A 23,236-nucleotide genomic window follows, 5' to 3' on the forward strand; every position below is an offset into this window, starting at 1 on the left:
CACCACTGTTTGTTGTCTGTGATCGTCATTTTATTTGGTCGCAGGCACTGTGCCAGGCCTTCAGGCGTGTATTAATATTGTCTGTATTATTTTTAGTATATGGCCTTCATAACAACTATAACATTAGGCCTTCAGCCGTGTTCATTTTAAAATTTTTGTTGCTCTGTATTTAGGCCTTCAGCCGCGTTTGTTTCAGAATCTGTGGCCTTAATATGTAAATACTTGTCTGTAAGGTTTCTCTTTAATTATTCTGAATTATTGAAACGGCCTTCAGCCGTGTTCTGTAAATGTTTATCTTAAGGTTGTCTTTAATTATTCTTGAGTAATTGCTTGGGCCTTCAGCCGACAAGATACTTCAAGTTTTATTAAGATGCTTTTCTGTTGTACTGTGTAAAGGCTTATCATTAAGATCTCTACTTTACTATGTAAAGAAAATTTTTTCAATTGGGCTTCCAGCCGAAGAATTAACTTGAATTTTCCTTATTTCGGCCTTCAGCCGAGAAAATATTGTAATTTTACTTTAGAAAGGCTTCAGCCATTACCCTAACTCCTGATGCTTTAGAAGGAATCATTTAAACTTATTTTGAAAATTTACTTGGGCCCTCAGCCGTGAATTGATCTTTGTTGTTTTAAAGAGAAAACTGTGCTTTGGTTCGGGCAATAAAGTTGTGTGTTCTTGCATAACTAACAGTAATTGACCTTGGCCCCTTTCCACAATCTGATCCGCTCTGTCCTGTGGAACCAGATTTCAACAATTTATAAATTTCGAGGCGAGAGGTGGCCAACCACTTTAGCTCGCTACATTTCATCCTTGTAAGAAGCGACTGGACGAATTAACATATTTATAGCAAGTGAACATAACAATTTCACTTGGAATTTACATGTGGGATATGCCAATGATTACAATGACACCACACATTCTCTGTGCTTTTATGTTCTGATCGGTTTTCCTGCAGGCTATAATAATGATGTGCAGAGACAGATATGAAGCCGTAAGGGGACAGCGACTACCGGTGATTCCTGGGCACACTAAGGGTCGCTCCTTGGGACATAGGAGGCGGTGTCCTGTCAAGCCGGACAGGGAACTCAAGACCAGGGAAGAGAGAAGGAATGTTGCTTTGTGGCCCCTGAGTCGCAGATGGCCATGCAGTCGCCAGGCAGTCGCTGAACCACGGACCAGCACAGGGACGCCGCCATGACTTTGAAACGCACCCCCCCCCCCTCCAACCACCGCTATCTCAGCCTAACTTGAGGGCCATACCACGCAACCACACATTAACGAGATAAACTTTCCCAATAATGGAGGGATTTCAGACGGTAGACGGCTTGTGACATAGGTCCTGAGTCCCACTCTTTAGGTGCAGAGGGGTTGTAACACAGTTGATTGGGAGAATGTTTTTACAGAGCCGTTGGAGGGAAGATGGAGAGCATTACAAAAATACCGGGTGGTTATAATTAAACTTTCCCTGTTCAACACGTTATAACAAGGAAACTAATTACTATGCGAGTACCAAACTTGGTAGCATTCATGTCCAGATTATTGGGCGCATGGTTTACATACGTCAAAGCGCCACCATCGAGTCCCAACTACGGCCACTAGGTGCCCTTGTCCGTCATCGTGATTCATAGTCTTTCCCACATGACCAGTCAAAGTGCACTTACCAAGTTTGTTTCTGTGGCCATCCTCCGTAGCAAGCATGTGAATACTTGTTTTGTAAATAGAACTGCCTTTTCCTACCCCTAATTACTTTATTTATCTCATACGCGTTTCGCCTTCCCTTGTTCTAAGGCATCATTAGTGGGATCTATAACGATACAGTTTTTTTAGTTTTAGATTATTTACTGTCACTCGATACAACTATTTTGACTGTTGTATCGAGTGAGAAAAGAACAATAGTCCGCCACAAAAAACAGTCAGAAACATGGTGAACAGTGTGTGGAAGGAGAGAACACAAAGATGTGATTATATGGCAGTGATAAAAGTGCTAGTGCGACCTCCAGATCAGATGTGAGGAAACGTAGATCAGCAAATTGTAAGTAATTACAATTTTTACAAAACAAATCGTGAAGTGAACAGTTAAATAATCTGAAACTAACAAAACTGTATCGTTATAGATCCCACTGATGATGCCTTAGAACAGGAGAAAGCGAAACGCGTGTGAGATAAATAAAGTAACTAGCAGCAGGAAAAGGCAGTTTTATTTACAAAACAAGTATACACAGTGCACTTGTTGACGTGTCAACACGAGCTTGGGAAAAAGGAGCAGGGCATTATTAGTGAAGCTCTATTATCAAAACAAGTAATGCTGCAGCTGCACTTCGAAAATGTTGCCAGCTGAAAGGATTAGGAAGGGTCGTCTTTCTCCAGCTGCTGTGCGGAGCATGATGAAGTTCGAATTAACTGTAGAGATCGCGAAGAGGCCGAAGACCGGTTGCACCATAGGAAATCGCTGTTGCTATGGCAGACAACGCTGCACACAATTTCCGATCGTCGGGCAGTGTCCGTGTTGTGTCAGGACCGTTGAACATCCCGTGATCCACTGTATGGGAGATCCATATCGTACAGCAGTTTGCACCACAGGATACACAACGACTTGTTGACATCGCCTTCATGTTCTCGCAAGGATTGAAGCTGGCCCTGAACCAACTTATGGACAAACTAAGCTCATTTTTCTCTGGCGGGGAAGGTGGACACACAGAATTGGTGAGGATGTGGATCTTCACCTCCAGTCACTGTGCATGAAGTTCCTCTGTATGGTAAACGTTGTCACCGTATGTTGTGGTTTCACGGCTACGTTCTCAACTGGCTCATTCTGTTTTGAACAGGTTAGTGCTCAAGGACCAAAGGCCAGCGTTACTGCATTATGCTTCGCCAGCATGTCATATTAGGCATATAGGAGAGATACGCATTGAACTCTACAGTTTTCATGCAAGGTGGGGCCCCACCCCACATCGCTCGTGAAGTTGACCTGCTTCTCCGAAACACGTTTTGAAACGATTGGAGTATCAGTCGATCGTTTCCAAATGCTTGGCCGGCACGATCACCCGATCTCACTCCCTGTGATTTCTGATTGTAGGGCTATCTGAACGTTTACCAGGGGAACATTCACACATGTGCTGATCTGAAGGGCAGCATATCAAGAGAGGTAGCCAGCATACCTACAAACATGCTTCGTTCTTCTTTGCAGAATGCAATCCTGCCCTTTCAGACTCATCTGGACACTAATGTGCGCCATACCGAGCAACTTTTGAAACAGTAATGGTACCGGTATGTAATGGTATGATGTATCGTAGCAGCAAATTATCAGTGTTTCACTTGAATTTATTCTGCGTTATTTCCCTTTCCCATGTCCTTGACATTAATGCTACCAAGTTTGGTATTCGTACGGTAATTATTTTCCGTGTTATAACGTGTTAAATTGGGAAAGTTTAATTATAGCTACCCGGTATACTAAGGGGCAATGTTGGCAGTAAATTTAGTGACCAATCGAAAAATTTTTGGGTGTAAAACACAGCTGCCAAGCTGGAGTGGATTTGCCTTTTCTGGGCACTCAGCTGGGGGTGATGGAAAAGGGCACTCAAACTGTGGGGACACACAGGAGACTGAACTAGTAAGAAAGGAAGACGGACTCAGCCTGGGGAGATGAGAGAGGACACATCGGATTCTGTAGACGAGACCTAAATCCAGACTCTGAAGATAGATGGAAGGCCCTTCCAGTGACGCTATTACAGGGCGACGGCGGTCACCTCTGACTACGGTAAGAACACATTACAACAACAGCATTACAGGGCTGCAACAGCGTGTTAACTTGTTAACTTGATGGAAGTAACAAATCTTCGATAGGTCGCTCTGCCCCAATAATGTGCTTGACTTTATTTGCTGTCACCCTCTCGCCTTGAAATCACCTTGTACTTATTATTTAACCTCGCACTAGGATAACGATGACAAGAAATTGGCGTAACCAGATTACTATCCTTATCAACCTCCGAACTTTTCCAACAGTTAGTTACAGTCGTTATTTCACCACCTATGTACTACTTGATTCAGAGCTGTTTATGATGAATGTTTGATTCTTTCAGTATTTAACAAGCCAGTTATGGAGTAAATCACAAATATATTTTACTCCTTAATTTTCCTTTTTTAGTTAATGAAACAGAAACCTAGAGGCAGAATTATTAGAAAATTAGTTGAGACCCACTCATGATACAGCGTTCAGGGCCACACAATTTATTGTGTTCAATAAATTCTGTTGCACAACTCAATTAATCATCACTGGTTCCTGGGGAGCAGTCTTGTTCCATGACTGCGTCAGTCAGACTGTGAAAGCAAAACTAGACACGCTCATGGGTTCTCACATTTTTTTTCCATCTTGCTTCTAGCGGCACGATAAAACTATTCTCCCAGTCAACTGCCTTACTGCCCCTCTCACTCTGAAAAGTGGGGCTCAGGATCTATATCACAGGCCGGCACGAATGCAGGATGGTGTCTTCCTGGCAGTTTGTTTCTACCATCGTGGAGAAACAAAAAGGAATAAAAGTTCTACTCTCTTCACAACAGTTCGACGGGCTACCAATCTTGCGATAACAAAACAAACTCAGAGGTGTTTCCGACTGTACTTCTCTAAAATCTCTCTTACCACCGGGAAATTTTTTCTGGCTACCTGTGGGTACATAATAGACCCCAGAAGTTAGACTGAAGGGAATGGGTTCAAAATGGTTCAAATGGCTCTGGGCACTATGGGACTTAATTTCTGAGGTCATCAGTCCCCTAGAACTTGGAACTACTTAAACCTAACTAACCTAAGGACATCACACAATCCATGCCCGAGGCAGGATTCGAACGTGCGACCGTAGCCCTCGCGCGGTTCCAGACTGTAGCGCCTAGAACCGCTCGGCCACTCCGGCCGGCTGAATGGAATGGGGGAGGATTGTGTTTTTAGATCGCGGTGGTATCTCCGTGTATTATTGCCAAATGTATCTACAAACTGCGAGTATATATTGACATCTGTTGTACATTTTACTAATTTTGTGCGCAACTAGGACTCTAATCCAGATTTCCCGCTTACCGAAAGCAGTCGCCTTAGCCATTTTGGCTACTTGAGTATATCTCCCGGACCGACCCAGACTACTGTAAGTCATTTTCTCCATATCCCCTGTATTTGCACTTTCTGTTTCCTACACAGGAGGAGACAAATTTCATTTATTATCACCGTCTTAGCCTCTCGTGGCATATATACCAATGATTTACACAATCTCTGTGTTTTTACAGTGTCTGTATATTACATTAAATGTTCTTTAGTCTTACATGCAAGTCTGAAGGATACCGTAGTGTAAAATACAGACACTATAAAAACTGACATTTGGTAACTCATTGGTCCGTGTTTTGCCCCCAGCATTGGTGGCCCGTGGCCTAGCGCCTGCCTCGCGTCCATTACTCAAAGGCACAAAGCCCTGTTCTTTCCTTTTACCCTGACCTTTAGTTCGCTATCCAGCTCAAAAGAACACTCCCTTCTACGTCTCAAGGGGAACGCCAGGCGCAGCCAGTAATCTCCCTTCAAACCGTTCTCCCCTTTCTGCTTCTTGCCTCTGCCTAGACATCATTGTTACACTGAGGAGACAAAGGTAACTGATACCTTCTAACGTCGTGTCGGACTACCTTTTGCCCAGCGTAGTGCAGCAACACGCCGTGGCATGGTCTCGACAAGAAGATGCAGAAATATTGAGCCATGCTGCCTCTATAGCCCTCCATAATTGCGAAAGGGTTACAACTGCAGGACTTAGTGCTCGAATTGAGTTCTCGATTACGTCCCATAAATGTTCAATGGAATTCATGTCGAGCGATTTGGTTGACAAATTATAGAGTGGTCCACAGTGTTCTTCAAACCAATCCCGAACAATTGTGGCCAAATGACGTGGTGCATTGTTTCCATAAAAATTCCATCGTTGTTTGGGAACATGAAGTCCATGAGTTGCTGAAAATGCTCTTAGAAGCAGCCGAACATAACCAACCCAGGGCCGGCCAGGGTGGCCGAGCGGCTCTAGGCGCTACATCCTGGAACCGCGCGACCTCTACGGTCGCAGGTTCGAATCTTGCCTCGGGCATGGATGTGTGTGATGTCCTCAGGTTAGTTAGGTTTAAGCAGTTCTAAGTTCGAGGAGAGTGATGACCTCAGATGTTAAGTCCCATAGTGCTCAGAGCCATTTGAACCATTTGAACCAACCCAGGAAATGATATGATCATTTGTAACTGATGCCCCAGTTCATCCCATGTAAGCACAGCCTACACCACTATGGAGCCACCACCAGCTTGCACAGTGCCTTGTTGACAACTTGAGTCCATGGCTTCGCAGGACCTGCGCCACACTCGAACCCTACCATCAACTCTCACCAACTGAAATCGGGACAGATCCAGCCAGGCCGTCGTTTTCCACTCGTCTAGAGTACAACCGATATATACACGAGCCCAGAAGAGGCGCTGCAGGCGATGTTAGTAAAGGCACATGCGTCTGTGGTCTGCTGCCATAGCCCATTAACACCAGATTTCGCAGCACTGTCCTAACGGATACATTCGTCGTCCGTCCCACGTTGATTCCTGCGGTTATTTTCAGGCAGTGCTTTTGGTCTGTTACCACTGACAACTCTAAGCACATGCCGCTGCTCTCGTTCGTTAAATGGAGGCTGTCGGCCACTGCGTTGTCCGTGGTGAGAGATAATGCCTGAAATTTGATATTCTCGACATACTCTTGACTCTATGGATCTCGGAATATTGAATACCCTAACGATTTCAGAAATGGAGTTTCCTATGACTCTTGCTCCAACTGCCAGTCCTCGTTCAGACCCTGTTGATTCCCGCGTCGGAAACCTTTTCACATGAATCATCTGGGAACAAACGACAACTCCGCCAATACACTGTCCTTTTATACCTCGTGTACGTGATACTACTGTGTATGTTTTATCGCTATCTCGTGACTTCTGTAGCCATAGGGTATAGCATTCTAAAAGTCGATTGACTAAGTACTGCTATTGCGGTCATTGTCAAATCCTTCGTTTGAATTCCAACTGCAGTTATCCACTTCATTTGTTATAAACACGCAAAATTCATCCCATCACCTCTTATACGGATCGCGTGTGAGTAATTAGAATGTTTAGACGCCTCTAAGAGTAAATAGTAAAGGCCTCAAGAGCTGATCTCCATGTTCTCTTCGACATACTCATGTTAATTTACTGCCACATAGCGTTGTGTGCCATGAATTATGTCCACGCAAACATTTTCCATGTTATTAGGAATGTTCTCGCCACCACATTAATCGTTGTCTTGCGACACGTAATGGGCAGAGTTACATGAATGTGAAAATGGCAGTGATGTGCTATCTCATTGACCATGCTGATATCCTAAAACTAAAGAATAGGGTCAGTAGAGTAAGAGAATAATGGATTGTAAAATATATCGTCCACATGTGTTCTGTTTAATTTAATACTGATTGGAGCAAACGGCATATCAATCCGATCTTAGGCAATTAGATACCTAAATTTTATTTGAGTGTGTGCAACGGAATTTTCTGGGGTGTGCGACACCTGCTTCTGTCGGTTGTAGCGCTTGGACCGGCCCAAGTATTAGAAGGGTCTGGAGTCTTGGCGTACAGATACTATCGGAAAAATCTAAATCTAACACGCCCTTTGTGTGGATAGATACCCTTCGACAACAGGCGGTTGGACTCATCTCAAGTCCTGAAGGACAGGAGAAGCAAAATCAGACCATTCACAAAAACACGCGACTGCTACGGTCGCATGTTGGAATCCTGCCTCGGGCATGGATGTGTGTGATGTCCTTAGGTTAGTTAGGTTCAAGTAGTTCTAAGTTCTATGGGACTGATGACCTCAAATGTTAAGTCCCATGGTGCTCAGAACCATTTGAACCATTTTTGAACGAAGACACACTTTTGAGGGGATAGCACGGTCGTAAAATTATTTCAAGCAGTGTTACAGCATAGCTGGTAATCTAGGAAGCAGTGGGCAGCATAATCCTATCAAAACCGTATACAGGGTGGTCAGAAACAGCCCAAAAGAGCTCGTAAGCGTGTTGCACGGAAGATTGCGCTAAGGAATAATTCTTTAGAAAAAAAATCGATACGTTTCGCCCTTTCGGAGTTATGTAGCATTGAAGGTAGTCAATCAGGCCGTTGCGCGTGCAAATTCAAGTGAATACAATTAGTGTCAGTTGTTCTCAGTAACATAGATGACAGCGCACGAGACTGCTCAGCCACTGTCTCGGGTTCGATTCTTACTACTGTCCCATGTCCAATTTTTGTATCTCCCTCTTGTTCGGTATTAGGAAACCAAAAGAAGAATACGTCTGAAGACACCGTCTCGGGCGGCCCACTTGAATTTCATTGGCTAACTTCAATGTTAATAAACTCGGAAACGGCGCAACGTATCGATTTTTTTTTCTCAGCACAACCGACCCTGCAACACCCTCATAAGTTGTTCATAATGTTTTTGACCACCCGGTATATTAGAAAAAGAGACTTTCATGACGACACAATCGGCCCACAAGTCATAAATATGGGTCGCAGGGCATTGTTCGACGCGGAACACGTCAGGTGTGCACTGAGGAAGGGCCTGTAGAAAACGTCAATTCCACCTTATTTGCACAATAAGCTTTTTAATTGCTTATCTTATGTTACTAGAGTCAAAAATATGAACAGCCGCGTAAGAAGTGACTTTAATAGGTGTTGTGAAGATGTATTTTTTACTGTCACAACAACTACAGGCTTCGACACTGGTAGCGTAAATAAAGAAAACTATCGACAACCAACTCGAAGAACATACGGATTTCTCTATTCCGTTCACAGATTTGGAAATGACCAATGCGATAAAATCTCTGAAGAAAGCCTCCGGTCTAGACGGAATATTCCCTGAATTCAACAGACACCTGGGCCCCTCCGCCACTGCATGACTTAGACAATTCTACTGTGAAATCATGAACACCAGTCGGGTTCCCTATGAGTTCAAGATAGCCAAAATCCTCGCAATCTTAAAACCAGGAAAGCCACAGGATGGTTCAAATGGCTCTGAGCACTATGGGACTTAACTGCTGTGGTCATCAGTCCCCTAGAGCTTAGAACTACTTAAACATAACTAACCTAATTACATCACAAATTATGGCGTACAGATTGACTTAGTACTGCTATTGCGGTCATTGTCAAATCCTTCGTTTGAATTCCAACTGCAGTTGTCCACTTCATTTGTTATAAACACGCAAAATTCATCCCATCACCTCTTATACGGATCGCGTGTGAGTAATTAGAATGTTTAGACGCCTCTAAGAGTAAATAGTAAAGGCCTCAAGAGCTGATCTCCATGTTCTCTTCGACATACTCATGTTAATTTACTGCCACATAGCGTTGTGTGCCATGAATTATGTCCACGCAAACATTTTCCATGTTATTAGGAATGTTCTCGCCACCACATTAATCGTTGTCTTGCGACACGTAATGGGCAGAGTTACATGAATGTGAAAATGGCAGTGATGTGCTATCTCATTGACCATGCTGATATCCTAAAACTAAAGAATAGGGTCAGTAGAGTAAGAGAATAATGGATTGTAAAATATATCGTCCACATGTGTTCTGTTTAATTTAATACTGATTGGAGCAAACGGCATATCAATCCGATCTTAGGCAATTAGATACCTAAATTTTATTTGAGTGTGTGCAACGGAATTTTCTGGGGTGTGCGACACCTGCTTCTGTCGGTTGTAGCGCTTGGACCGGCCCAAGTATTAGAAGGGTCTGGAGTCTTGGCGTACAGATACTATCGGAAAAATCTAAATCTAACACGCCCTTTGTGTGGATAGATACCCTTCGACAACAGGCGGTTGGACTCATCTCAAGTCCTGAAGGACAGGAGAAGCAAAATCAGACCATTCACAAAAACACGCGACTGCTACGGTCGCATGTTGGAATCCTGCCTCGGGCATGGATGTGTGTGATGTCCTTAGGTTAGTTAGGTTCAAGTAGTTCTAAGTTCTATGGGACTGATGACCTCAAATGTTAAGTCCCATGGTGCTCAGAACCATTTGAACCATTTTTGAACGAAGACACACTTTTGAGGGGATAGCACGGTCGTAAAATTATTTCAAGCAGTGTTACAGCATAGCTGGTAATCTAGGAAGCAGTGGGCAGCATAATCCTATCAAAACCGTATACAGGGTGGTCAGAAACAGCCTAAAAAGCTCGTAAGCGTGTTGCACGGAAGATTGCGCTAAGGAATAATTCTTTAGAAAAAAAATCGATACGTTTCGCCCTTTCGGAGTTATGTAGCATTGAAGGTAGTCAATCAGGCCGTTGCGCGTGCAAATTCAAGTGAATACAATTAGTGTCAGTTGTTCTCAGTAACATAGATGACAGCGCACGAGACTGCTCAGCCACTGTCTCGGGTTCGATTCTTACTACTGTCCCATGTCCAGTTTTTGTATCTCCCTCTTGTTCGGTATTAGGAAACCAAAAGAAGAATACGTCTGAAGACACCGTCTCGGGCGGCCCACTTGAATTTCATTGGCTAACTTCAATGTTAATAAACTCGGAAACGGCGCAACGTATCGATTTTTTTTTCTCAGCACAACCGACCCTGCAACACCCTCATAAGTTGTTCATAATGTTTTTGACCACCCGGTATATTAGAAAAAGAGACTTTCATGACGACACAATCGGCCCACAAGTCATAAATATGGGTCGCAGGGCATTGTTCGACGCGGAACACGTCAGGTGTGCACTGAGGAAGGGCCTGTAGAAAACGTCAATTCCACCTTATTTGCACAATAAGCTTTTTAATTGCTTATCTTATGTTACTAGAGTCAAAAATATGAACAGCCGCGTAAGAAGTGACTTTAATAGGTGTTGTGAAGATGTATTTTTTACTGTCACAACAACTACAGGCTTCGACACTGGTAGCGTAAATAAAGAAAACTATCGACAACCAACTCGAAGAACATACGGATTTCTCTATTCCGTTCACAGATTTGGAAATGACCAATGCGATAAAATCTCTGAAGAAAGCCTCCGGTCTAGACGGAATATTCCCTGAATTCAACAGACACCTGGGCCCCTCCGCCACTGCATGACTTAGACAATTCTACTGTGAAATCATGAACACCAGTCGGGTTCCCTATGAGTTCAAGATAGCCAAAATCCTCGCAATCTTAAAACCAGGAAAGCCACAGGATGGTTCAAATGGCTCTGAGCACTATGGGACTTAACTGCTGTGGTCATCAGTCCCCTAGAGCTTAGAACTACTTAAACATAACTAACCTAATTACATCACAAATTATGGCGTACAGATTGACTTAGTACTGCTATTGCGGTCATTGTCAAATCCTTCGTTTGAATTCCAACTGCAGTTGTCCACTTCATTTGTTATAAACACGCAAAATTCATCCCATCACCTCTTATACGGATCGCGTGTGAGTAATTAGAATGTTTAGACGCCTCTAAGAGTAAATAGTAAAGGCCTCAAGAGCTGATCTCCATGTTCTCTTCGACATACTCATGTTAATTTACTGCCACATAGCGTTGTGTGCCATGAATTATGTCCACGCAAACATTTTCCATGTTATTAGGAATGTTCTCGCCACCACATTAATCGTTGTCTTGCGACACGTAATGGGCAGAGTTACATGAATGTGAAAATGGCAGTGATGTGCTATCTCATTGACCATGCTGATATCCTAAAACTAAAGAATAGGGTCAGTAGAGTAAGAGAATAATGGATTGTAAAATATATCGTCCACATGTGTTCTGTTTAATTTAATACTGATTGGAGCAAACGGCATATCAATCCGATCTTAGGCAATTAGATACCTAAATTTTATTTGAGTGTGTGCAACGGAATTTTCTGGGGTGTGCGACACCTGCTTCTGTCGGTTGTAGCGCTTGGACCGGCCCAAGTATTAGAAGGGTCTGGAGTCTTGGCGTACAGATACTATCGGAAAAATCTAAATCTAACACGCCCTTTGTGTGGATAGATACCCTTCGACAACAGGCGGTTGGACTCATCTCAAGTCCTGAAGGACAGGAGAAGCAAAATCAGACCATTCACAAAAACACGCGACTGCTACGGTCGCATGTTGGAATCCTGCCTCGGGCATGGATGTGTGTGATGTCCTTAGGTTAGTTAGGTTCAAGTAGTTCTAAGTTCTATGGGACTGATGACCTCAAATGTTAAGTCCCATGGTGCTCAGAACCATTTGAACCATTTTTGAACGAAGACACACTTTTGAGGGGATAGCACGGTCGTAAAATTATTTCAAGCAGTGTTACAGTATAGCTGGTAATCTAGGAAGCAGTGGGCAGCATAATCCTATCAAAACCGTATACAGGGTGGTCAGAAACAGCCTAAAAAGCTCGTAAGCGTGTTGCACGGAAGATTGCGCTAAGGAATAATTCTTTAGAAAAAAAATCGATACGTTTCGCCCTTTCGGAGTTATGTAGCATTGAAGGTAGTCAATCAGGCCGTTGCGCGTGCAAATTCAAGTGAATACAATTAGTGTCAGTTGTTCTCAGTAACATAGATGACAGCGCACGAGACTGCTCAGCCACTGTCTCGGGTTCGATTCTTACTACTGTCCCATGTCCAATTTTTGTATCTCCCTCTTGTTCGGTATTAGGAAACCAAAAGAAGAATACGTCTGAAGACACCGTCTCGGGCGGCCCACTTGAATTTCATTGGCTAACTTCAATGTTAATAAACTCGGAAACGGCGCAACATATCGATTTTTTTTTTCTCAGCACAACCGACCCTGCAACACCCTCATAAGTTGCTCATAATGTTTTTGACCACCCGGTATATTAGAAAAAGAGACTTTCATGACGACACAATCGGCCCACAAGTCATAAATATGGGTCGCAGGGCATTGTTCGACGCGGAACACGTCAGGTGTGCACTGAGGAAGGGCCTGTAGAAAACGTCAATTCCACCTTATTTGCACAATAAGCTTTTTAATTGCTTATCTTATGTTACTAGAGTCAAAAATATGAACAGCCGCGTAAGAAGTGACTTTAATCGGTGTTGTGAAGATGTATTTTTTACTGTCACAACAACTACAGGCTTCGACACTGGTAGCGTAAATAAAGAAAACTATCGACAACCAACTCGAAGAACATACGGATTTCTCTATTCCGTTCACAGATTTGGAAATGACCAATGCGATAAAATCTCTGAAGAAAGCCTCCGGTCTAGACGGAATATTCCCTGAATTCAACAGACACCTGATCCCCTCCGCCACTGCATGACTTAGACAATTCTACTGTGAAATCATGAACACCAGTCGGGTTCCCTATGAGTTCAGGATAGCCAAAATCCTCGCAATCTTAAAACCAGGAAAGCCACAGGATGATTCAAATGGCTCTGAACACTATGGGACTTAACTGCTGTGGTCATCAGTCCCCTAGAGCTTAGAACTACTTAAACATAACTAACCTAATTACATCACAAACACCCATGCTCGAGGCAGGATTCGAACCTGCGACCGCAGCGGTCGCGCGGTTCCAGACTGTCGCGCCTAAAGCCACAGGATGACCGAGCTAGCTATCGGCCAGTAGCCCTATTGAGCATTTGCTACAAGCTAATAGAAAGACTGCTGTACAATAGAATATATGGCTGCATAGATAGACTAATTCCCGCAGACCAGGCAGGATTTAGGAACAAACGGAGCTGCTGTGAACAAGTCCGTGCCTCAACCTCATACACTGAGTCAGGCTTTCAAAGGGCCCAAAAAACCTGTGTGGCCTTTGCGGACCTCTCGGCCTCCTATGATACCATGTGGCTCGACGGACTCATACTGAAGCTGAAAAAAGCGATCCCTTGCCGCAAAACATCTAACGTTCTGGAAAACATGTTGGAAAATCGCTACTTCAGAGTGAACGTAGGTCAATTTACGAGTAAATCCTACTCAATAAACAGTGGGCTTCCGCAGGGATCAGTGCGGGCTTCCCTTCTGTTCAACCTAGACACAAACGACAAGCCAGCAACTAAATCGCAAAAATTCTGCTATGCACATGACATTGTATTAACCACTCACAGCAAGACATTCGAAGAGGGGGAAGCTACTCTGTCGACGGACCTTCAACTTCTTAACCAGTATTATACGAAATGGAGGCTCTGCCCAAACCCAAATAAAACTGAGGTAAGAATATTCCACCTGAACAACCATGAGGCAAGACGAGAGCTACATCTAACATTCGGCAGTGAGCGATTGACGCACAATAGGCATCCAAAATATCTAGGAATCACTCTTGACCGGTCACTAACCTATAAACAACACGTAAAAGTAACCATTCAAAAGATAAAAAATCGAAATAACATATTAAGAAAGCTGACTGGAACCTCCTGGAGAGCTCAAGCTAACAACACCCTACTCACCGCAACACAATATCTTGTATACTCGGTGGCAGAATACTGCGCCCCAGTCTGGTACAAGAGCACACACACACACACACACACACACACACACACACACACACACACACACACACACACACACACGAAGAAAATAAACGTCCAACTTAATACCACCATGAGGATTGTCTCAGGAACTCTGCAATCCACTTCCCTGGTTTCATGCCCTTTGCAATATAGCTCCTCCCTTCCTCAGAAGGCAACAAGCAGCTATCCGAGAATGGAAGAAAATTAATGACCCCTCTGTCTCTGAAGATATACCTATCCGAAAAATATTGGACCATCTACCAACTACCCTCCTAAAATCCAGGAAACCTATATGGGAAGACAAAGTCCTCAAATTCCCAGAAAGGCACGACATAGCAAGGGGATGGAGGCAATACTGGTCGCTGAATAATCACCATCCTCTCATCACTGATTCTGGTTCTTCGATACCGGTGGAAAGAATGCAAATGCCCAGAAGAACTTGGTGCAGACTTAATCGTGTGAGGACTCACCACGGCGGGTGTAAGGCCATCCTCCTCAAATGGAAACTCACTGACGACCCAGGATGCGACTGTAGTGGCTGTCCCCCTAATCTTTCGCATATTATTGTTTGCAGTCGATCATTTAATAATATATTTGTAATTCGTTTATTATATTAATAGTTTGTGTGCAATTTTACTTTGTAGATGCCACACGCTAAATAAAATAAAAAATAAACTTATGAGTGCTGCATTCCAAACTAATCGGAGGACATAGGAGTGTTTCTACCCATGTCGTCTGTCATTTATTTGGTGATGTCCGACCCTCTTCCTGAGTTCTGTTTGGTAAACGCAAACAGCAGCTGGACCTCACCAGTTGGGTGTAATGTAAGAAGGACTGCAGACCAGGTGAGGGCAGGCCCGTTTTAATAGGTAAAAGACGCGCTGACAGACCACGAGTACACAGACAAGGAGATAGGTCTCTGTTATTACTCCGCTTAGGGCTGAAGACAGCTCGTGCTAACATAGACGATTTTTGGGACTATTCCTCCTATCTATGCACAAAATTTTCACGGGTCAGGAGGTACCATGTATCAAATGGGCCGTGGCTTCAGCGTGCTGTAGCAGGGAGGTGGTACTGGGTTGTACAGCTGCTCACTCGCCACTGTAGCCCAGTACTGTACTGGCGAGCAGTTTGTTGTTCTGTGGCTTCCCAAAGTTGGCGTACTTGTTCGCACACTAGTCATAGTGAAACGTGAGAGCTGCGCGGAGTAGCATCGCGGTCTAGGACGCCGAGTCATGGTCAGCGCGGCTCACGCCGTTGGAGGTTCGAGTCCTCCCTCGGGCATGGGTGTGTGCGTGTTGTCCTTAGCGTTAGATTAAGTAGTGTAAGCCTAGGGACCGATGACCTCGGCAGTTTGTTCCCATAGCGACGTACCACAAATTTAAAATACACTCCTGCAAATTGAAATAAGAACACCGTGAATTCATTGTCCCAGGAAGGGGAAACTTTATTGACACATTCCTGGGGTCAGATACATCACATGATCACACTGACAGAACCACAGGCACATAGACACAGGCAACAGAGCATGCACAATGTCGCCACTAGTACAGTGTATATCCACCTTTCGCAGCAATGCAGGCTGCTATTCTCCCATGGAGACGATCGTAGAGATGCTGGATGTAGTCCTGTGGAACGGCTTGCCATGCCATTTCCACCTGGCGCCTCAGTTGGACCAGCGTTCGTGCTGGACGTGCAGACCGCGTGAGACGACGCTTCATCCAGTCCCAAACATGCTCAATGGGGGACAGATCCGGAGATCTTGCTGGCCAGGGTAGTTGACTTACACCTTCTAGAGCACGTTGGGTGGCACGGGATACATGCGGACGTGCATTGTCCTGTTGGAACAGCAAGTTCCCTTGCCGGTCTAGGAATGGTAGAACGATGGGTTCGATGACGGTTTGGATGTACCGTGCACTATTCAGTGTCCCCTCGACGATCACCAGAGGTGTACGGCCAGTGTAGGAGATCGCTCCCCACACCATGATGCCGGGTGTTGGCCCTGTGTGCCTCGGTCGTATGCAGTCCTGATTGTGGCGCTCACCTGCACGGCGCCAAACACGCATACGACCATCATTGGCACCAAGGCAGAAGCGACTCTCATCGCTGAAGACGACACGTCTCCATTCGGCCCTCCATTCACGTCTGTCGCGATACCACTGGAGGCGGGCTGCACGATGTTGGGGCGTGAGCGTAAGACGGCCTAACGGTGTGCGGGACCGTAGCCCAGCTTCATGGAGACGGTTGCGAATGGTCCTCGCCGATACCCCAGGAGCAACAGTGTCCCTAACTTGCTGGGAAGTGGCGGTGCGGTCCCCTATGGCACTGCGTAGGATCCTACGGTCTTGGCGTGCATCCGTGCGTCGCTGCGGTCCGGTCCCAAGTCGACGGGCACGTGCACCTTCCGCCGACCACTGGCGACAACATCGATGTACTGTGGAGACCTCACGCCCCACGTGTTGAGCAATTCGGCAGTATGTCCACCCGGCCTCCCGCATGCCCACTATACGCCCTCGCTCAAAGTCCGTCAACTGCACATACGGTTCACGTCCACGCTGTCGCGGCATGCTACCAGTGTTAAAGACTGCGATGGAGCTCCGTATGCCACGGCAAACTGGCTGACACTGACGGCGGCGGTGCACAAATGCTGCGCAGCTAGCGCCATTCGACGGCCAACACCGCGGTTCCTGGTGTGTCCACTGTGCCGTGCGTGTGATCATTGCTTGTACAGCCCTCTCGCAGTGTCCGGAGCAAGTATGGTGGGTCTGACACACCGGTGTCAATGTGTTCTTTTTTCCATTTCCAGGAGTGTATTTGATACGTGAGAAGCACAGTAGGTACGAGGTGTGTGGGGCACCCGCGATCTATCTGTGATCATATACGTAGATATTGTTCGTCTTGCCCGTCTTGCACTCGACTGTCACACAGAAGGCCAATAAGACCACATAGTTTTTAGCTAGTCGCTTATTATCAAAAAAGTGTACACCCCTCAAAGGGTGGATCAGTTCATCTTATAATCTGTCTAGCAGTCGCAATACAGTGTCCATTCTGCTGCAGAGTGAAAGCTTAGAAAAATCGCACACCAGATGAAGAAGCGTCGTTCTTCGATCTAACTGGTCATACGAGTACACCATGCACATGCTGTGTAGCTACTTGTTTCAACTTCCGTATTTAAGGTCTATGCACCGTACTGTAAAATACTCTCCTAGCGCGGTATTAAAAGTTTTGTTGTATTGAAACTTCTGACAGTTAGGGACTAGAATCCGACGTCGAGTTCTATGCAATTACGCTTCTCGCCCTCCTTCCTATGACAACTACAGTGACTCGAAAGCGGTTTTCGTGACTGTCAGCATACTTACGCGGTGGAATGCAAATAGGGAACGTAATATTCTATAGCAAAAATACGAATAAGTCACCGTTGGAATCGATGAAGTCATACAAATACGTGGGAGTAACAATTCCTAAGGGTGTGAAGTGGAACGACCACAGAGGCTCAGAAAACTAGAGAAATTCAGTCTGTCTACGAGAGAGACTGCATGCAAAACATTCGTGCGACCTATCCTAGTATATTGCTCAAGTTTGTGGTACCACACCAAACCTGACAAGCAGAGGATATTGAATGAATACGAAGAAGGACATCACGAACGGTAGCAGGCGTTTTGTTAAAATTAATGGTGAAACTTTCGGCTGTTCTTTATTTTGCACAATTCGTTACTAGTTTCGGTCAAATAACAACTATCAAGCTAAGCTGGCATAAGCAGCAGGGACGTTATACCATAATTTAATTTAAATAAAAGTGATTTGCTCGTTCAGCAACTGTGTGCACAGCTATTATTGTAAAAACTTTTTACGTACTACGGTGGGTTCAAATGAGCAAATTACTTTATTTAAATTAAATTATGGTACAGCTCTCCTGCCGTTTACGCTAGCTTAGTTTGATAATAGTCATTTCACCTAAAGTAGTAGCGAATTGTGCAAAATAAAAGGACACCCTAAGGTTTCACCATGAATTTTAACCTTTATTTGGCGGCTGAATATCCCCACCTGCAAACATAGGGTACATAAAGGTAACATATTTGTTCGACCCACGGAAGAGCGTCAAAAAGATGCTGAGTGACCTGAACTGGCAGACTATTTAAAGACAGGTGCAACCCCTCTACGCTCACGGAGACAAGATTAGACTAATTACATTTAAGTTTGTAGATTCGTAACTGATAAAGTGTTTGTTTTGGAGACAGAAGTTTCGTAGTTAGATCCCCGTTCGGCAGGTTGCCTATGTACATGACTGCGCACTTGATCATAGGACTGCAATCTCGAAACTAGTGGCAAAAAATATAAATAAATGAAACAAAAACATCTTCAAATGGTGGAACTTATATTTCCAAAACAGATCGCTACTGCTCTTTGCTAGTTTTGGTGGCAGCATTGTGAACCCCTTTTGGTACTAATTACAACCTCAATGTGGAACATTGAATACCAGTTTTTCTTCTAGTATTGTAATTATGTGCCAACGGCCTTGTCGCCGTGGTAGCACCGGTTCCCCTCAGATCACTGAAGTTAAGCGCTGTCGGACTTGGATGAGTGACCATCCAGTCTGCCGAGTGCTATTGGCAAGCGGGGTGCACTCAGCCCTTGTGAGCAAACTTGCTTGAGAAGTAGCTGCTCCGTTCTCTTAAACTGACATATGGCCGGGAGAGCGGTTTGCCGACCACATGCCCCTCCATATCCGCATCCAGTGATGCCTGTGGTCTGAGGATGACACGGCGACCGGTCGGTACCGTTGGGCCTTCCAAGGCCTGTTCGGACGGAGTTCATTGTTAAGTATGTACGTCACTGTTTCTTTTGAATTGCAACAAATTTCATGAGGCATAAATATACTGTGAAGCAGTTGTCAAACTCCTTAACTGGATGTCTACAAGACGATCGTGGGTGCGCACCACATATTATCCTTACAGCACGTTTTCTTAAAGATGGATTACCCCGGAATGGAAACTTAACTGAAAATTTTGCACTCCAAGTGCTTTTGTACTAACTAGAACAATAGTTTGTACTGCAGTCAATGACGGCTCGTAACAACACTCGCAGTTATCACACAGCAAACGGCTTGCTTGAGGAGCACTTTTTGCTGGAACACCTTCGCTTCTCTTCCTTACTTACACTCTTGTGAGGTTTCGCTGTTAATTACGATACAACCTTCATACACGACCAAGTGATGGCTATTTGTCAGGAAGGAAGTAAACAGTTCCACCCCACTGTCCACATTGTTTGCAAAAAGTAGAATAGTATTAAAGATTCATACAGTGTGCTCCTGTCTGTGGAAATGACACAGACCTTAGGTGAACCACATTATGTCACTTCTTCCAAGGATGCTTGTCCAGCAAGTAGAGTGGAAGATTGTAGCCTTTGTAAAGCAGGCGATAGACACTGGCAGATCGAAGCTTCGAGTCGTCTCCCCAGTTTAGTGAATAAATGCATTGCGTAAAGGCTATATTTCCGTAGGTACAGTATATCTTGTTTCAGTTGGGTGCCTGAGAGTATTTTAGAAGCTTGACAAAAGTTGAGCCTAGCAACAACGCGCCAGGACGGTGGAAAGGACAGTCTCGGCTGCAGCCAGTAGATGGAAGTATTCGTTAATTGGAGCAAATGCCGTAGGAGTAGATCCAATTTTGCTGTTTATAAAAAAAATACTTCAGATTTATCCACCAGTGATATTGTTGGACAGAGCTCCTGGTCACCAAACTTGGAGCCAATGAGCTGTATTAAATTTCAAACCTCTCCACAGCGTTTCACTGAGCGAGGGCATGTAACACAGTGGATCTGTTCGTCGGGTGACGACGTTAAACGCGGTGGCTCTCATCTTCATACAACTCAACCGGCCCGAGTTCTATGCGCTACAGTCTGGAACTGCGCGACCCCTACGGTCGCAGGTTCAAATCCTCGGGCATGGATGTGTGTGATGTCTTTAGGTTAGTTAGGTTTAAGTAGTTCTAAGTTCTAAGAGACTGATGACCTCAGAAGTCCCGTAGTGCTCAGAGCCATTTGAACCATTTTTTCATACAACTCAAACATGAGCCCACGTTATACACATTTTAAATTCAACAGATACCTTTAGAGAGCATCTCTCACACAGAACGAGGAAAGGGGCCATTGTGTTGAAGGAAAACACCCCTTTCTGACTAAACGACTGCATCTACCCCTAGAGGTCTCTCAGCCAAAAATGCCACAGATGCTTTTTTTCTACCTCTGCAATCATCAAACGAACACAAGTAATGATTGTATGTATTTGCGTGTTGTCGAACAAGGAGGAAGGAGATGTGTGTGTGTGTGTGTGTGTGTGTGTGTGTGTGTGTGTGTGTTTGTGTGTGTGTGTGTCTTCATCCACTCTCTGCAAACCATTGCCAAGTGCGTGGCAGAGGATACGTCCCAGTGTGCTCATTATTAGAGATTTTTTCCCGTTCCATTTACGTATGAATTGCGGGAAGAATGATTGCTTAAGTATGTCTGTACGTGGTGTAATTAGTCTAATCATGCCTACGCGATCTCTGGGGGAACGATACGTTTAGGGTTGCGTAGAGGCTATATTTCCCTAGGTACAGTATATCTTGTTTCAGTTAGGTGCCTGAGAGTATTTTAGAAGCTTGACAAAAGTTGAGCCTAGCAACAACGCGCCAGGACGGTAGAAAGGTTTTCACGGGGATAGTTTGCATCTATCTTCAAGCGTCTGCCAATTCAGTCCTTGGAACATCTCCGTGAGTCTTCTATGGGTCGATAAAACCTTTGATCATTCGTACAGCTCTTCTTCGTATCTTTTCAATATCCCCTGTCTTGTCTGGTACGGATCCCATATACTTCAACAATATTATGGGATGGGTGCACGAGTATTTTGCATGCAGTCCCCCTCGTAGACTGATTCAGTTTCCTTATTCTACCAATAAACCGCAGCTTACCATCTGATTTACATACTACTGAGCATATATGATCGTTCCACTTTACGTCTTTACAAATTGTTACACACAGGTATTTGTATGAGTTGACAGATTCTTACTGCAAACTTTGTGAAGTGCACAATTTTGCATTTTTGGGCATTTAAAGCAAGTTGGCAATCACTTTGAACTCTTGCCGAGATCCTTTTAGACGTATTGGTTAAAAACAGTTTTGGTTGCAATTTTTAGTTTTTTATTTTTCAACGACGCGTTTCGCCTTATTTAGGCATCTTCAGGTTATCTTTTCTAGATGGTTGCGAGAGATACCAAGATCTGCATAACGCTTTTCCGTTCACAGAAGCGAGTAACAGAATCCTTTTAGACGGAAATTCGTTATAGGTAATTGGGTCATCTGCGAAAAGTCCGAGTTTACTGTTTCCCACAAGGTCTTTAACATACAACATGAACAGCAAGGGTCCGAACACACTTTGCTGGCACTGTTGAATTTACTTCTATATCTGATGATGACTCTCCATCCAAGATAACTTGCTGTGTCCTCCCCAGCAAAAGAAATTTCACTACAGTCATAAAGTCTGCTTCATAGCCCATATGGTCGTACTTTTGATAATAAATGTAGATGAGGCACTGAGTCAAATTCCTTTCAGACACTGTGAAATACTGTATCTTCCTGACCATTTCTATCCGTGACTCTCAGTATATAATGTGAGAAAAGTGCGAGGTAGGTTTCACATGAGCGATGTTTTCGGAATCATTGCTGGTTGGCATTCCGTGTGTGTGTGTGTGTGTGTGTGTGTGTGTGTGTGTGTGTGTGTGTGTGTGTGTGCGTAAGGAGAAGTGGTTTATTAGGAGGGAAGGAGATGCGAAAGGGGACGGAGAGGTAGAAAAAACAGAGTGGGACTTTATATTTCTCAAGCAGCTGCACAGATGCTGTGTAAAGGCTACGTGATATGAAGACGAAGATGGACCTCCAATCCGACAGAGGTATTTGATGAATACAGAAAGCCTCCTAGAAGATGGAAGAGAGATCAAGCATTTATAGAGGATTTTCAAACATGAATATTTGCGTTAATTAAGAGTGATACAAGTTTGGCGAAGAAGTCAGTGTAATATACTAGCACAAGAGAAAAAAACCGGAAAAATGCCATTAGGGCTCTCGCTCTGAGGACTCAGTACAAACACAATTATATATATGGCTATGGGTTTTCATGAGTGAATTTGCTAATATCGAAACATGTTACACAAACGGCCTTATCTTTTTCCTTTGATTGCATCCACTTAGAACCTTAAATTTTTTTTCATCGCCAAGGAACTCTATATTTGAGACAAATTTCAACATGATACCTCTGCCCGTTCCTGAGAAAAAGGTTTCTTAACTGATGGACAGACAGACGGTTCCGCTTATGTCGTTTTAGATAAAGAATCCTAAAAAAATAAATGAGTATTTGAAAAAATTCAGTGTGATGGAGAAAGAAGTGTCTAAATCAGTTTCTCCAGGCCTTCTAAGTAAAAAGTATTCATGTGCAGCTTTACAGAAAAGACAGGTAAATCAGAAATTTAGTCCGTACCTCCACGTTGTTCAGCTGCAAGTCGTTGCTAGAACTAAGCGCTCGAATATCAACGCTCGCGGTATATATACTCTGGTGTCCACCAGGTGGGCAGCTTGCAATGTTCTGCTGCCGCTAAAAGAGGTCAAACGCGATAAGTATTTAAGTATTACTCCTGGAAACGGTAAGTGGAGACAATGAGGTGCCAGAACAAGCCACTTGCCTCGCTGCCCAAACCTACGGCGCGCCCTGGCGATAATCAGTCAC

At 44.3% G+C, this 23,236-nt stretch overlaps 1 protein-coding gene across 1 annotated transcript in view; it reads right to left on the minus strand.

Moving 5' to 3' along the window:
* The window catches only part of LOC126284599 (hatching enzyme 1.2-like), an 84,723-nt gene extending 61,687 nt beyond the window's left edge, over positions 1-23,036 (minus strand). Inside the window, exon 1 of the mRNA XM_049983646.1 lies at positions 22,991-23,036. The gene's annotated coding sequence lies outside the window, so the exon portion shown is untranslated. The remainder of the gene's footprint in view (positions 1-22,990) is intronic.
* Positions 23,037-23,236: the final 200 nt, after the last annotated feature.

The sequence above is a fragment of the Schistocerca gregaria genome, chromosome 8, assembly GCF_023897955.1.
Source record: "Schistocerca gregaria isolate iqSchGreg1 chromosome 8, iqSchGreg1.2, whole genome shotgun sequence".
NCBI classification, from domain to species: Eukaryota; Metazoa; Arthropoda; class Insecta; order Orthoptera; family Acrididae; genus Schistocerca; species Schistocerca gregaria.